Here is a 13,439-nt window from a genome sequence, read left to right on the forward strand (position 1 = left end):
GATGCTAGAACTTTTTGCTTAACATGTGATAAATGCCAAAGAATGGGTAACATAGGTGCTAGGGATCAAATGCCGCAAGTTTCTATCCTTAATGTTGAAATTTTTTATGTTTGGGGAATTGATTTTATGGGTCCCTTTCCTTCCTCGTATGGTTTCATGTATATTTTGCTTGCGGTTAATTATGTGTCGAAGTGGGTGGAAGCTAAAGCCACCCGGACTAATGACTCTAAAGTGGTTGCAGATTTTATTAGAACTAACATTTTTGCAAGGTTTGGCATGCCACGTGTCATCATAAGTGATGGAGGATTGCACTTTTGCAACCGGACCATTAAGGCATTATTGAGGAAATACAATGTCACCCACAAGGTTTCTACACCTTACCATCCTCAAACGAATGGCCAAGCTGAGGTTTCCAACCGAGAGATCAAACAAATTCTAGAGAAGACCGTTGGGCCTACAAGGAAGGATTGGAGCTTACAGTTAGATGATGCACTTTGGGCATATCGTATGGCGTACAAGACACCCATTGGAATGTCCCCATTTCGGCTCATCTATGGCAAGCCGTGCCATCTTCCCGTTGAGTTGGAGCACAAAGCTCATTGGGCTGTCAAGAAGTTCAACATGAACCTAGATGAAGCGGGAACTCATAGGAAATTCCAATTGAATGAGCTTGATGAGATGAGGCATGAAGCATACGAGAATGCCAGCATTTACAAGGAGAAGACCAAAGCTTTCCATGATAAGATGATTCGAGGCAAAACATTCTCCGTAGGGCAGAAAGTGCTATTGTTCAATTCCCGTCTACGGTTAGTTCCTCATATTTATATATATTTTACATAAAATTCACTTGTCTTTTCTTAGTTAGTTCCTTATATTTTTGAGCTATTTACTATGTTTTTGTGTTTTGTGTGATTTATCAAGCAAAGAAAAGAAAAGTAGCACAAGTGAATTATTAAGTAACAAATTCGTCAAAACTGCCTGTGCAGATTATCTGACTTTGGAAGCATGTTACAAACAGCTCAGAATGAATGGGAGAATGAGCCTTATATGCGTGGAAAGCTACGGATGTCTATTTTTTGGAGCAATTTACGGATTGTTAATCTCATTTTTCTAGAAGAAGTTATGGGCATTGTAACACTGAAAGGTCAGAAAAGGGCCAAGCAGATTTGGCTAATAAAAAGAGAAAGGCAACACATGGGCAAAGGAAACACACACACATGGGCAGAAAATGGGTGGATTGTTAGCTGAAATAATGAAGAACATGTGTCTGCAAATGCAAAGGAAAAACACACACACATGGGCAAAGGAAACACACACACATGGGCAAAGGAAACACACACACACATGGGTAGGAATTGTGGGTGTTTGGTGGTTGAAATGATGAAGCATGTGTGTGTAAATGTAAAGGAAAACATGGCAGAAAATGTGTGTGTTTGGTGTTTGAAATGATGAAGCATGTGTGTGTAAATGTAAAGGGGAAACATGACAACTCACACCCACACAAGATGCACATGCAAAGGAAATGGAGTGGTCCTCTCTCAAGCCTATAAATACCACCTCTCATATTCATCAACACAACAGATTTTGATCCTTGTTTGGCCGAAAATTCCCACCTCCATTCTCTCCAAATTCAGCCAAAAACCACCCCTAGCCACACCACCCATCAATCCTAAACCTTTCCATACCATTCCCCATCCATTCTACACCATAAAAACCACCCAAAACCATCCAAAACCTCTAGTGCCGCTGCTTGCAAGGAAGGAAAGAGAAGGAACATCTTGTGCCGTGCCTATGCCCAAGCCTTGGGAGTGTTGGAGCGTTTCTAGGTGTTTTCTATCTTTGTTTTTAATGTCTAAATTTATGCATCTTTGCTTTGTAAGTATGAGGAACTAAACCCCTCTTAGTTAGGGGGTGATTCGAAACTATGTTCATGCTTGCAATATGATTTGATTACATCCAGTTGTGATTCATAAGTTGTGAATTCAATTTACTTATCCGTTCGTATAAAAACTGATTTGTGTATGTTGGTTGAGAGTGCACGCTTAATTTTCATGCATAAATTTGACGCTAGAATATAAGGGAATTTCACCTAATCGTTATGAACTTATATTCACAAGTAGTGAAGGTTGCTTGCTAGTCACAATCACGTTAAGTAAATTCTTGGCATAAGTTTCATGCAAATCATAGTAACGAGTGCCTCGTCAATGCTTATGTTTTTCATAGAACTTAATGATTCTTGCTTGTATCTCTATTATGCAATTCATGTAGGGAACTTGTAGGGAATGTTTTGGGTTGTCGTATGCAATCATCCAACCTAATAACTTGTGGAAAAACTGAGGGTTAATTAGTGCAATTCACGGTTAATTTGGGGCGTTGAGTATTCATAGTTTATCGAAAAGAAACTGGAAATCGTTTTGTATGCAAGTGTGACATGTGTGGAGAAGAACCTCCTAGCTAGCCTTCCATCCATAAGTTTCATTCAAATTCATTTACAATCTGTTTTGATTCACCCAAATTTGTCTAAGAATCTGTTTACTTTGTTCTTGTCTTAATTTAATTATTTTCGTCCAAAATCAACCCCATCTTATTTCTTTGAGTCATATTAATTAGAACTTGTCTTAGATTATGTTTTTAAGTGTTTTAGTCCATTAGAAAACCAAAATTCGTCCAAGTTTGTGTTAGGTGTTCAAAACTGCCCAGAAAGTGTTTTTAAGGCAGTTTTGAGTGTTTATTTGCTGTTTTGAATGTTTTTGTTTATCTTAGTGTTTTAAAGTATAGTTTTGCATTCTTTGAGTCTAGTTTAGTGTTTTAAACTTTGATTTTACGTTTTCAAGTCAGTTTCCAAGTGATTTAGCAATCCCTCCTAATCCCCGGCCTAGAACGATCCCTACTTACATACTTTACTACAATTGATAAAAGAGGGTTTAATTTGTGTGCTTATATATTTCGCATCACCTAGCAAAATAGGCTATAAAGTGGCGCGAAAACTTGTTATGTTGGCCTCGAAAAAAAGGGATAAATGGCGATACATAGCACAAGAGTGGGACACAGTCCCCCAATTTTTAAGGAACAATTTGTGATAAAGGACTACATGATATCGGCCTAGGGATTCTCTTCAGCACTTGGCGCCAAAAAGGATGAGACATACCATATTTTTTAAGGTTTCTTATGTGGTAAAAGGCACCAACCTTATCTTAGTGTAAATCCCAAACTAACAAGTATTACTTGCTTAGCAATTTTTGGGTTCCATAGTTTCTGTTTAAATGGATTGGTTGGCTTCATAACCTTAGTGATAAGACAAGGTAAATGTGTTGTAGATATGTTGTAGATCACCTCACCTTCATGTCTTGTCCTAACCTACTTGAGGTGTGCATTTGTATAAGATGTGACCTTTATTGTCACCTTGGATTCCCTCCAAACCGGCAAATACCATGTACAATGAGAGGGAAACCTGGAAAGGTCCCTTAGCAATTTCCCAAACCAAAAACACATGTCAACTCTAAATGATGAATAATAATATTACAAAAGTAATAGAGTTTTTAGTGAGGTTTTGTTTGGGTACTTAGTGATATGTAACCTTGTATATAAGTTTGTGTATCTATCACTAATGTTTAGTGTTTTTTGTTTTGTATGTAGTTGTATGCAACAAGTGTTAAAAAAATGTGTACAACTTGTTCGATAAGTTCAGACATACGTCACTGAGAAGTTATATCAACTATTTTAACCGCGTGCATTTATTAAAATACTTTGCATTTGGTTGCTAGCATAGTTTGTGGTAGGGGTGTGAGATTTGACAATACACTTACCCATATGTTGGAAATGAAGTAGAAGGTGTTGATAAGCTAAAAGATGGGAAGACTTTTTTCTTCACACAATATGGAAGCAACATTGAAGTTGGGACAAAAAAAGAGTGGTGGGATTCCTACAAGTTTTGTAGGTTATATGCATCACATCCTCACTACATAAACACCTTCAATGCAATCCCTCTTTTACCCAAGGAAGAGAGGAGATTGCACAATAACCTTGTAAACTATAGAGCACTTTCTTCTAGGGGTGGGCAAACGGACCTTGTACCCGCGGGTCGGGGAGGGTCCATGTAGTTTGGGACGGGTACAAGTCGGGTCCAAATATTGTAAACTCAAAAAGGGGCGGGGCGGGGCAGATCCTAATATATGAGACAATAGGCTTCCGACTCGGACTGATTCAATTGTCCATTATATGAGATTAAATCTCCACCGTGTATTTCTTAAACATTAGATCACTCTCTCTCCACTGTTTTCATTCTCTCTAAGTCTCTCCACCTCTCTCGATTCCTCAAAGACTCAAATCGAAGTATCGAACTCATCTCTTGACTTGGATTCGCAACGGCAGCGGCTGCACAGTATTTCATTCGTCCGTCCCTCATCTCTTGGTCTCTCCTCTGTTGACTTTGTCCTCCAATTTACCCAACTTGAGACACGACCTCGAGGTCTTTCTCTCTCCCTACTCCGACCACCACCATCATATCTTCTCAACTCTAACCACCACTCTGCTATATGTTTGAAGTCTTCAATTTTAAGGTATTGATTGCTAAAGATTTAGGATTTAGGGTTTTCTAGATATAGGAATTTTTGAGTTGTGGACCTAATAATTTCTAGTTGTCTGATGATGGAATTGACATATTAGTTTTCTAATTTTGAAGCTTTGCATTTTATTTTATTTTATTTTTTGTTTTTTGTTTTTTGTTTTTGAAATGAGATTGGAATTATGAGAATTTTTAGATTTGAGGCGTTGGGGATTGGTGGGCAAATATTGGGGTGGCTCAATACTGACATGTTTATCAGTATGTCTGTTCATTGTTAGGGTGTTAAGGAAGAACACTTTTTGTGATCGAAAAATCTGGAAATTTTATTTGTTTTTGACTCATTTCACAGTATTGCGTTTTTGTGATTTTGATAATTGGGGAATGTGTTAATTGTTGAATCCGACTATTCTGGAAAAAAAATGGATTGGACCCGTGGACCTGTCCCGATTTGGCCCGTTTTAAACGGGTCAGGTTAGGTTCGGTTTCAAAACTCAAATTTCCTATAACCGGCTCAACCCGCCCTATTGCATTTTAAAAAGAGTCTGATCCAGTTTCTTCAAATATGTGTTCGGCCCGGTCTATGCCCTCCCCTACTTTCTTCCACTCTTAACCCTAGATTCCCAATTATCCACCCTAATTTTCACGTGTAAACATTTTCCCCAATTATCGAATAGACTTTGTACTGAATCCCCAATTAGCAAAACCATAGTTAAATTCACGAACTCTTGCCTTTTTCATGCCAATTTACAACAAATTGTCTCACAAACCTTTAAGATCTCACCAGAGATACATGGAGGCAGGCGGCGGCTGCGACAAACGCCCCACCCAAACCCTAGAGAACCCATTGTTGGATTTATCCAATATAAATCAACCTTTAAGTGGTCTACTACATGTAATAGGAATGTAATATTGGAGAATAATGTTAATTGTGATTTGATCTCTTAAAGATATCAATTCTATATAAGGTGTCTTATATTGGAAATAGGATTGATGGAATCCTTAATAATATATAATTATGATATTTTACTTGAGAGCCAAGAAAGGAGAGTTTTAGCTTTCCCTTATGGATGGAATCTAAGACTTTTTGGCGAATATATAAACACCGGTCCCTGCTAACCCTAGACACGACAACTAAGGCTTCCCATAGAGCATTGTCATAAAGCTAGGAGTTTACAGAAGAGTTGGTGTTTTCTGTTTGTCACGGCAAACATAAAGATTGGAGTTTTATCGATGACGTCTTGCTTGCATGGCTACTGCATCTTCGGTAACTACCATTGGAATCAGGTCAGTCACTCTTCGTTTGTGTTTTAATTGTATAACCTTATAAGGCTAACAATTGGTATCAGAGCTTTTGGTTATATGATTAAAACCTATTAAGAAAAGTTGATTTTAGAGACTGAAAGCAAACAACTTAATCAGTAACTGATATTTGGATAAACATTGAAAGTCTACTAATCACACATGCCATTGATGTTGTTCTTAAATTTTTGTCGAGCATGTAGGTACATTAAATACCATGTTTTAGTTAAGCATGTCATGAATATATATGGATCCAATTCTTATAAATTTTGGCAGCATGTATATCCGAATGGGCAATTGGTATGTTTGAATAAGAACTAATTTTATCAATTTTATGACGTATGTGTTTGATCAGGTCATATTAGAACTAATTCGGTCAACCCTAAATATAATGAGCAATTATAAATTTAGGGTATTGCGATTTCTTTGAATTGTTGGCTACAAAAGGTATCATGTTTGCCATGAATTATATTCTATATGAATTATACTCTACAATTGCTACGCTAATATGACATGAAACAATTGCATTAGTGGTAGCAATTGTCTGATCAAACAAGTACATGTAAGTTTAAAAATCAATTGATTAGTCAAATTTTATTATCACCAACAGTTCTGATAAAGGATGATAAAGAAAATTTGATTACTCAGTTCATTAAATTAACTAAGACTAAAGACCATGGCATATTTCAAATTTTCTACTTCTATTTTCATGCTAATATTTTGGCTGGAATGTTTTACTATGTATTGTCGATGTATTCTCAAATTTTTGAGGTCCCTGTACATCAGCAAGTTCGATGGGGAGGTTCATATATATACATTGGCATATGAAATCCTGGTATAACCTTTCCTTTTGGTCTCCTCGTTTAAACAAGTGTTTTACAGTTTCTTTTAACTAGCAGCAGATCGTTAAGTAATTTTTGCTCCAAATGTTAAAAGTTTTAGATGGGGGCTCCTTGACGAATAGACCAAATCTGTGGAAATTAGTATGTCTGGGAAAAGTTGAATTTTTAAGGCATACCCAAAAGCATACATATGTGCATATATATCTTGTTAGTAGTACATGAATGAGCCTATTGGCTGGCCTCATCAGCTCCAATCGCAGTTTCCAGGGTGAACAGACGCAAAGGGGACACTAAGCACCCCCTCAGATGCCTCACAGACAGGTTTTGAAAAACACCCCAAATCCTTGTTGCTTCTGATTTCCATGGGTAAAATAAATTCGTGCAAATCAATATTTTTTTTAATCAGTTGTCTTATATGATAATGTGTGGGACATATATATAGATTGAATTGGATTGCCATGTCATTGGTTGCTACGGGAAGTAATCAATATGGATTAAATTTTAAATTTGCAAACATGTAGCAAAATGGACATGTGGTTTGTTTTTATACAAGGATTGGGTGGTTATATATTGCTTTAAGCTTGAGATGATCCCATACAAGACACACAAATATATGTATAATCTGGCAGATAAGCAATAGTTATGCAGTACTTTTGTTGCTTATGGTCATAGTGATATTAACTCGTAAGGAATATGCATGACTAATCAAATTAGTTTGTCTACAATTTTGCTTTCATATCTCAGTATAGTCAATTGTATATGACTAGTTAATTATGAAATTGATGCATAAATTGTGAATTGACTGAGAATGGCAGAAAGCATCCAGTGGCAAGAACAAGAACATTATACAAGTGAATGAGGTTTGCAGTAATTATGTGACAATTCTCATTTGTATGTTATCTATTTATATGAGAATTCCGGTTGGTCATGTGATTATACATATGTTTATAAAGAAGTAGTGAACATATGAAGGCATGAGGTATGTATTTCATTCAAAGTATGTGACTAAATTGATAAGCATGGATTTTCAAACATGTATTATTGTTTGTGGTTTTTCCTATGCCTAAAGAATTTAAACAGTGTTTTAATTAGTAAATTTTTATGTGCCATAAGGGGAGAAGAAAAGAAACTTTTCAAGGCTAATGTAGGGCATATATTCGAGATGTTTTCTATGGAAGAAAATAATTTTGGTTGTTCCTTTTATTTAATTGGTATTTACAAGGCTAATGCACGATTTTGATGCTAATGTTTTAGGAGCCTTGTACTACGGAAAGAAAGATACAAAAGAAAAGGAACCCGTTTGACTTAAGAAAACATTTGAGCAATTTAGTTTTTAAATTAAAGGAATGTATTGTTTTTTTTTGCATTGCATAAAGTATTTCTAATTCAAACAATTGACTCCATAATGATAAGTATTGACATTCTTTTGGTGGAATAAAATTTGTTCTATATGTGATTAATCTCTTTCAAGTATGCTGTCAGGTTTCTTGAGATTAATATAATGTCAAAGGGAGTCATGAAGGAATTAGTGCCATTTGTTGGCAAGACTTGAAGCTCGAATCAAGTTATCATAATTTTGTCACTTACAGTTAATTAATTCATGTGACATCTTGTATCGTTTCAGGGCGGAGTTGATCAATGCCATTTCAACTAAGCAAGCCGCAATGGCTTAGTTGACGATGAGACTGTGTTTTTGAGTTACTTCGGTCAACTTTGCATCTTAATTAGAATAAAAGAGATAATCTTCTTGCCTACAGGTGTGGATTACTTCTTTTAGTTTAATTAAGATGGCATAGTATGGGTTTTATTTCACATAAGTTGTGAAAACCTTCATCTTGCCTACAGGTGTTGAAGTTTTTCATGAAGGAACTTTTGTGACATAAAATCTAGTACTAGAAACTAGTTAATTTTCTTGCCTACAGGTGTAAATTAATTTAGTTTCATGAAGTTTATTGGGATAAAGTTCCATGCCATTAGTGACAAATATTTCCACAATGAGCCTCATAAAAGGTTGTGGTTTGAAGGCATGGAAATCGGTTGCATCATGATGTATTTTGTATCTCTTTATGAGACTTGTTGATGCAAAGTATTGGACCCATGAAGGTTAATCAAGGATTGCTAAGGTACGCATTGTTTAAGTCTTATGCTTGAAAATCTTTTCAATTTGAACTATGATGTCGGTTTAGAGGATGAAATTTGACTACTAAAGTTTCTTTTGGACATCGAAATTGAAATGATATGAAATTGAATTTGTTATGGTTGCATAAATTCATGATAGATGCACATAATTGTTTCTGGCAGATTGCGTGCCTTGATTTAAATCGGGTGAATGACACGTCTAATGGTCACCAAATGACCTGCATTTTTTATATGTTCAACATATATATGTCTACTATGTGTCTACAAATTTTCGTAATTTTCTGCCATGTATTTTAATTATGGTGAATTTATTAGTAACCCATACTCGTATAGCACTTTTACTGGCAGATTATGTTGGTCTTTTTGAGACGTGACTTTAGACTACTATTTTGATCCAAAACGGCTCTATATTTTTATTTTATGAAAATTAGTATGTCTATTTTGATCAGTATAAATTTGGTAGCAATCAAGCTTGTAAATTAATTATGATTAATTCTAAAGTGAGTGTACCTTGCTACTGAAATTCTGGTTGACAACTTTGTGTTGGTTGTAATGTCTATTTTATTGTGTCTAAAATATAAAGCAATTTTATTTAGGTACATTTTTTGAAAGAGTGTTTGCCCAAGTGGGAGAATTAGTGAACGAAAATTGGGCTTCACACTCATTAACTTATTTGCAAGTATAAACTCCGAGAACTTAGTGGGAGTTATTCTAAAATTGTGAGCATTAAGTGGACTTGCATGAATCTATTAAAGCATTATTCTATCTTCATGAATTTGGGTTACTCGAATATCTATACTATGTTTAAGTTGCATGCGTACATTTTTCTGTTACTTGCAATCATTTGGATTTCTCGGTTGATCATTTGTTTTGGGGCTCATAAGGACTTAGCATGAATGTGAACTTATTAATACATATAAGATGGTTGTTGGATGCATGTTTTGTGTAACAGCGGTGAATGCTTTCATTCTTTGTTGTACCTTTCATTGAGGTAATATGCATTCATTGACTGAGTAAGGCTATTCCCAAAGGCATATTTTCAAAAATATGATTTAAGTATTGATTTGCAAATTAAGTAATGATGTTGCAGATCAGTGGGAGTTTGAGTTTAGTAATGCCTTACATTTGCAGATGACCTATAAGGTATGTGTAGAATCCATGTATTCATTTTAATCTCCAGTTTGATTCATTAAGTCACATTTTTCGTGTGCTAGTCAATTACCTGATGAAATATATATCGGATATCAAGTTGTTATCAAATTGCATATTAAATGGCATGGCATGGTTTGTGCACTGCCTCAGTTGTGAGGATTTCCATCTTGCCCGCAGGTGTTGGAAATCACTATGAAAGTAACTGGTATGGTGCATAGATCAATGTCAAAAACATATTAATTCATCTTGCTCACAAGTGTTGAATTAATTTGTTTTATGAAGTTTTGGGATATTTTACTTGGACATGTGCCTATTTGGTATTTTCAGTTGTGTTCGTTGGCTACAAACATTGTTTGTATTGTTACTTATCTAATGAAAGTAATGCATGACTGTTTTGGAGATGTATTCACAACTGCAGGTTATGGTCGTTTCATTAGATGAAGGATATTTGCATTGGCAAACTAAAGGCTTTGAAGAAGCATAAAGTGTAACCTGTGTGTTACAATAAGGTGGACCTGAGATGATATAAAGTAAGACATTTTGGTTAATTTAAAGTTTCATCTCTTGATCATAATTTGTGTTTCATGTAAATGTGGATCTTAGCATGAGTGATTATGAAGGTTATGGGTTGTGTCAACCCTACAACCTTGTTAATTCCATGTTAAGAAATGCATTTGACAGAAGCTGCATTAAGGACGAGATGTAATCACTGTTACATGGCCACTAAAGTGACATTAGTCTCCAATCTCAAGTATAAACGTGAATATTACATTTTGTAGACCAAGTGGGAGAATGTTGGATTTATCCAATATAAATCAACCTTTAAGTGGTCTACTACATGTAATAGGAATGTAATATTGGAGAATAATGTTAATTGTGATTTGATCTCTTAAAGATATCAATTCTATATAAGGTGTCTTATATTGGAAATAGGATTGATGGAATCCTTAATAATATATAATTATGATATTTTACTTGAGAGCCAAGAAAGGAGAGTTTTAGCTTTCCCTTATGGATGGAATCTAAGACTTTTTGGCGAATATATAAACACCGGTCCCTGCTAACCCTAGACACGACAACTAAGGCTTCCCATAGAGCATTGTCATAAAGCTAGGAGTTTACAGAAGAGTTGGTGTTTTCTGTTTGTCACGGCAAACATAAAGATTGGAGTTTTATCGATGACGTCTTGCTTGCATGGCTACTGCATCTTCGGTAACTACCATTGGAATCAGGTCAGTCACTCTTCGTTTGTGTTTTAATTGTATAACCTTATAAGGCTAACACCCATCCTTTCCACTTTCACGTTTTATGTACAATACTATGTATAACTTGCATGTATATTATTGCTTCAGCAGTTAAACGAAACAACACGGTGTGAGTGCACATGATTCCAAAATGACTCCCAAATTTTAAACGCATTACATCGAATTACTGATTCCACCTACTTTACCACCAGCTAGCACTTCTGGCCTGTGCACCGTGTGGTTGATATCATATCAAGCATTTTAACAAAGCAAAAGCAGACTGGAAATAGCTAAACCCAACAAATGTTTTTTGAGCTTTTGACCTCCAAGAGGAACAACGTACGTACAATATAATAGTATGGCAAAAGAGAAGTCAAAGCAGCTTTTATTATTATTTCTTTACTATTGTTTACTGCTACTCCAATCCGAGTCCTGACCTTGCGTGCAGTCGATCACCTCACTTTAACGATATCATTCACATAAAACGAATTTATTATTATTGTGATATTCTGTTTTAGTAAAATATATTTACATACGAATATAAGAGCATTTTCAATGAGGAGCTTTATACGGGACTAGAGAAATTATGGATATAACCCATTTTAGAGCTCTGAGAAATCTTTGAAGCTTTATAAAAGAATATCTCTTAATGAGGGGCTATATATTTCAGGCTCTATGTGAGGCTATATATATTTATTTATGTAATAATTTGATTAAGCGATAATTTTTTTTTTGTATTAGCTTTTCTTAAGTTGATTTTTGGACGTACTATTTTTTTTATGGACCTTTCAACCTAAAAAATTCAAAATGTGACAAAGATAGATTTAATCACTTATGAATTGTCCATTTGATTAGATTATCTTATCTCAATCTCATCCGTTAAAAGAAACAAACCCTCACTTCACCCTCTTAAATAATTTGATTTTTTACGTATAACACAACAATTTACCTAGCACCAATTGGTAAATTAGTATCATACAATTTTGAAACAAAATTATTTGAAAATTTCATCCACCAATGCCCATGAAAGTTAAATCAATTTGAAATTTAAATTCTTATAGAATTTAAAACAATCATTAATTAGCCAAATTGCAAGAAAATAAGTAAAAAGGAAAGTATAAGTTTATTCCCAAGTGAAGGGAAGGTGATAGAATTTTGTTCAGATAGGTTGCTACTTTTTTGTGGAACCCATTATTTTTTTGGGCTAGATGTAGTCCGATTTTATGTTACTCAAAAAGGGAGTTGCTAGTTTCAGTAGTAGATCTAGCTCCATTTTCTAATTTATTGGGCATAAAATTACTTTTTAAGACTTGAAATGTAATAACCTCATGAAAGATAAAGCCCATAAAGGATGCTCTAATTACACGTTACGAACTCAATTTCATATTACTTGCTCTCTACCTACGCAAGAATCATGAGTCGATACGAGTTCATCACCGAGGGCAGCCAGCCTGTGTTGTTACCACAGTAACTTTCATCATTTTATGTCCCGTACTTACTCATGGCAGGCTTGTCAGTCTAGAAAAAAGATTTACACTTCTTTAACTCTGTCATATGTGAAAGGTCACGTCCGAAAGCTCAGTTGGGTCTGAAGAGTTTGACTGGAAACTGTCTGGATGCCTATCTCAATGGAACATCTGCATCTTCAGACGACTTTCAAACCCCTCTCTCTCTCTCTCTCTCTCTCTCGATCGATTTGATTAGCATTCAGCGGTCAGCATTCAGAAATCAGAACCTAGCTAGCTACCTAGCTATCTTCTTCAAGCTTCAGTCTTCAGGGAAAAGGATTCTCGCTTTTTCTAGGAATCCTAAGATTCTGTGATCTCATATATTTATTGTATATTATGTTATCACTTTTTATTAGATATTATTTATATTTAATTTTAAATTTTAAATTTTTAAATAATTTTTAATCGTACGATGAACTGGTAAGATCAAAGGATCTCGAGCAAAAGAATCCCCAAATCCTTTTTCTCGCTTGATCATTTTCCCAATGATCTTAAGAATCTCCTGATCTCACCCGTGTACAATAGACTGGGACATCTGGACAATGCCTACTGACTATGCAGGTGTGTAACAAACAAGATTTCTTTTCAAAATTAATGACACAGAGATTAAATATTTAAACCGTCTCTTAAAAATTACATAAGGAGCTGTTAATGGTTGAATATTTTTTTTAACAATTAAAAAGATTTCAAT

At 35.1% G+C, this 13,439-nt stretch overlaps 1 long non-coding RNA gene across 1 annotated transcript; it reads left to right on the forward strand.

The window, feature by feature from the left end:
• The first annotated feature begins 5,423 nt into the window (after positions 1-5,423).
• Positions 5,424-10,970, forward strand: LOC139189723 (uncharacterized). Its single transcript, XR_011573590.1, has 2 exons — positions 5,424-9,987; positions 10,415-10,970. It is a non-coding gene; the product is annotated as an uncharacterized lncRNA (long non-coding RNA).
• Positions 10,971-13,439: the final 2,469 nt, after the last annotated feature.

This window comes from Malus domestica, chromosome 11 (genome assembly GCF_042453785.1).
Source record: "Malus domestica chromosome 11, GDT2T_hap1".
Classification (NCBI taxonomy): domain Eukaryota; kingdom Viridiplantae; phylum Streptophyta; class Magnoliopsida; order Rosales; family Rosaceae; genus Malus; species Malus domestica.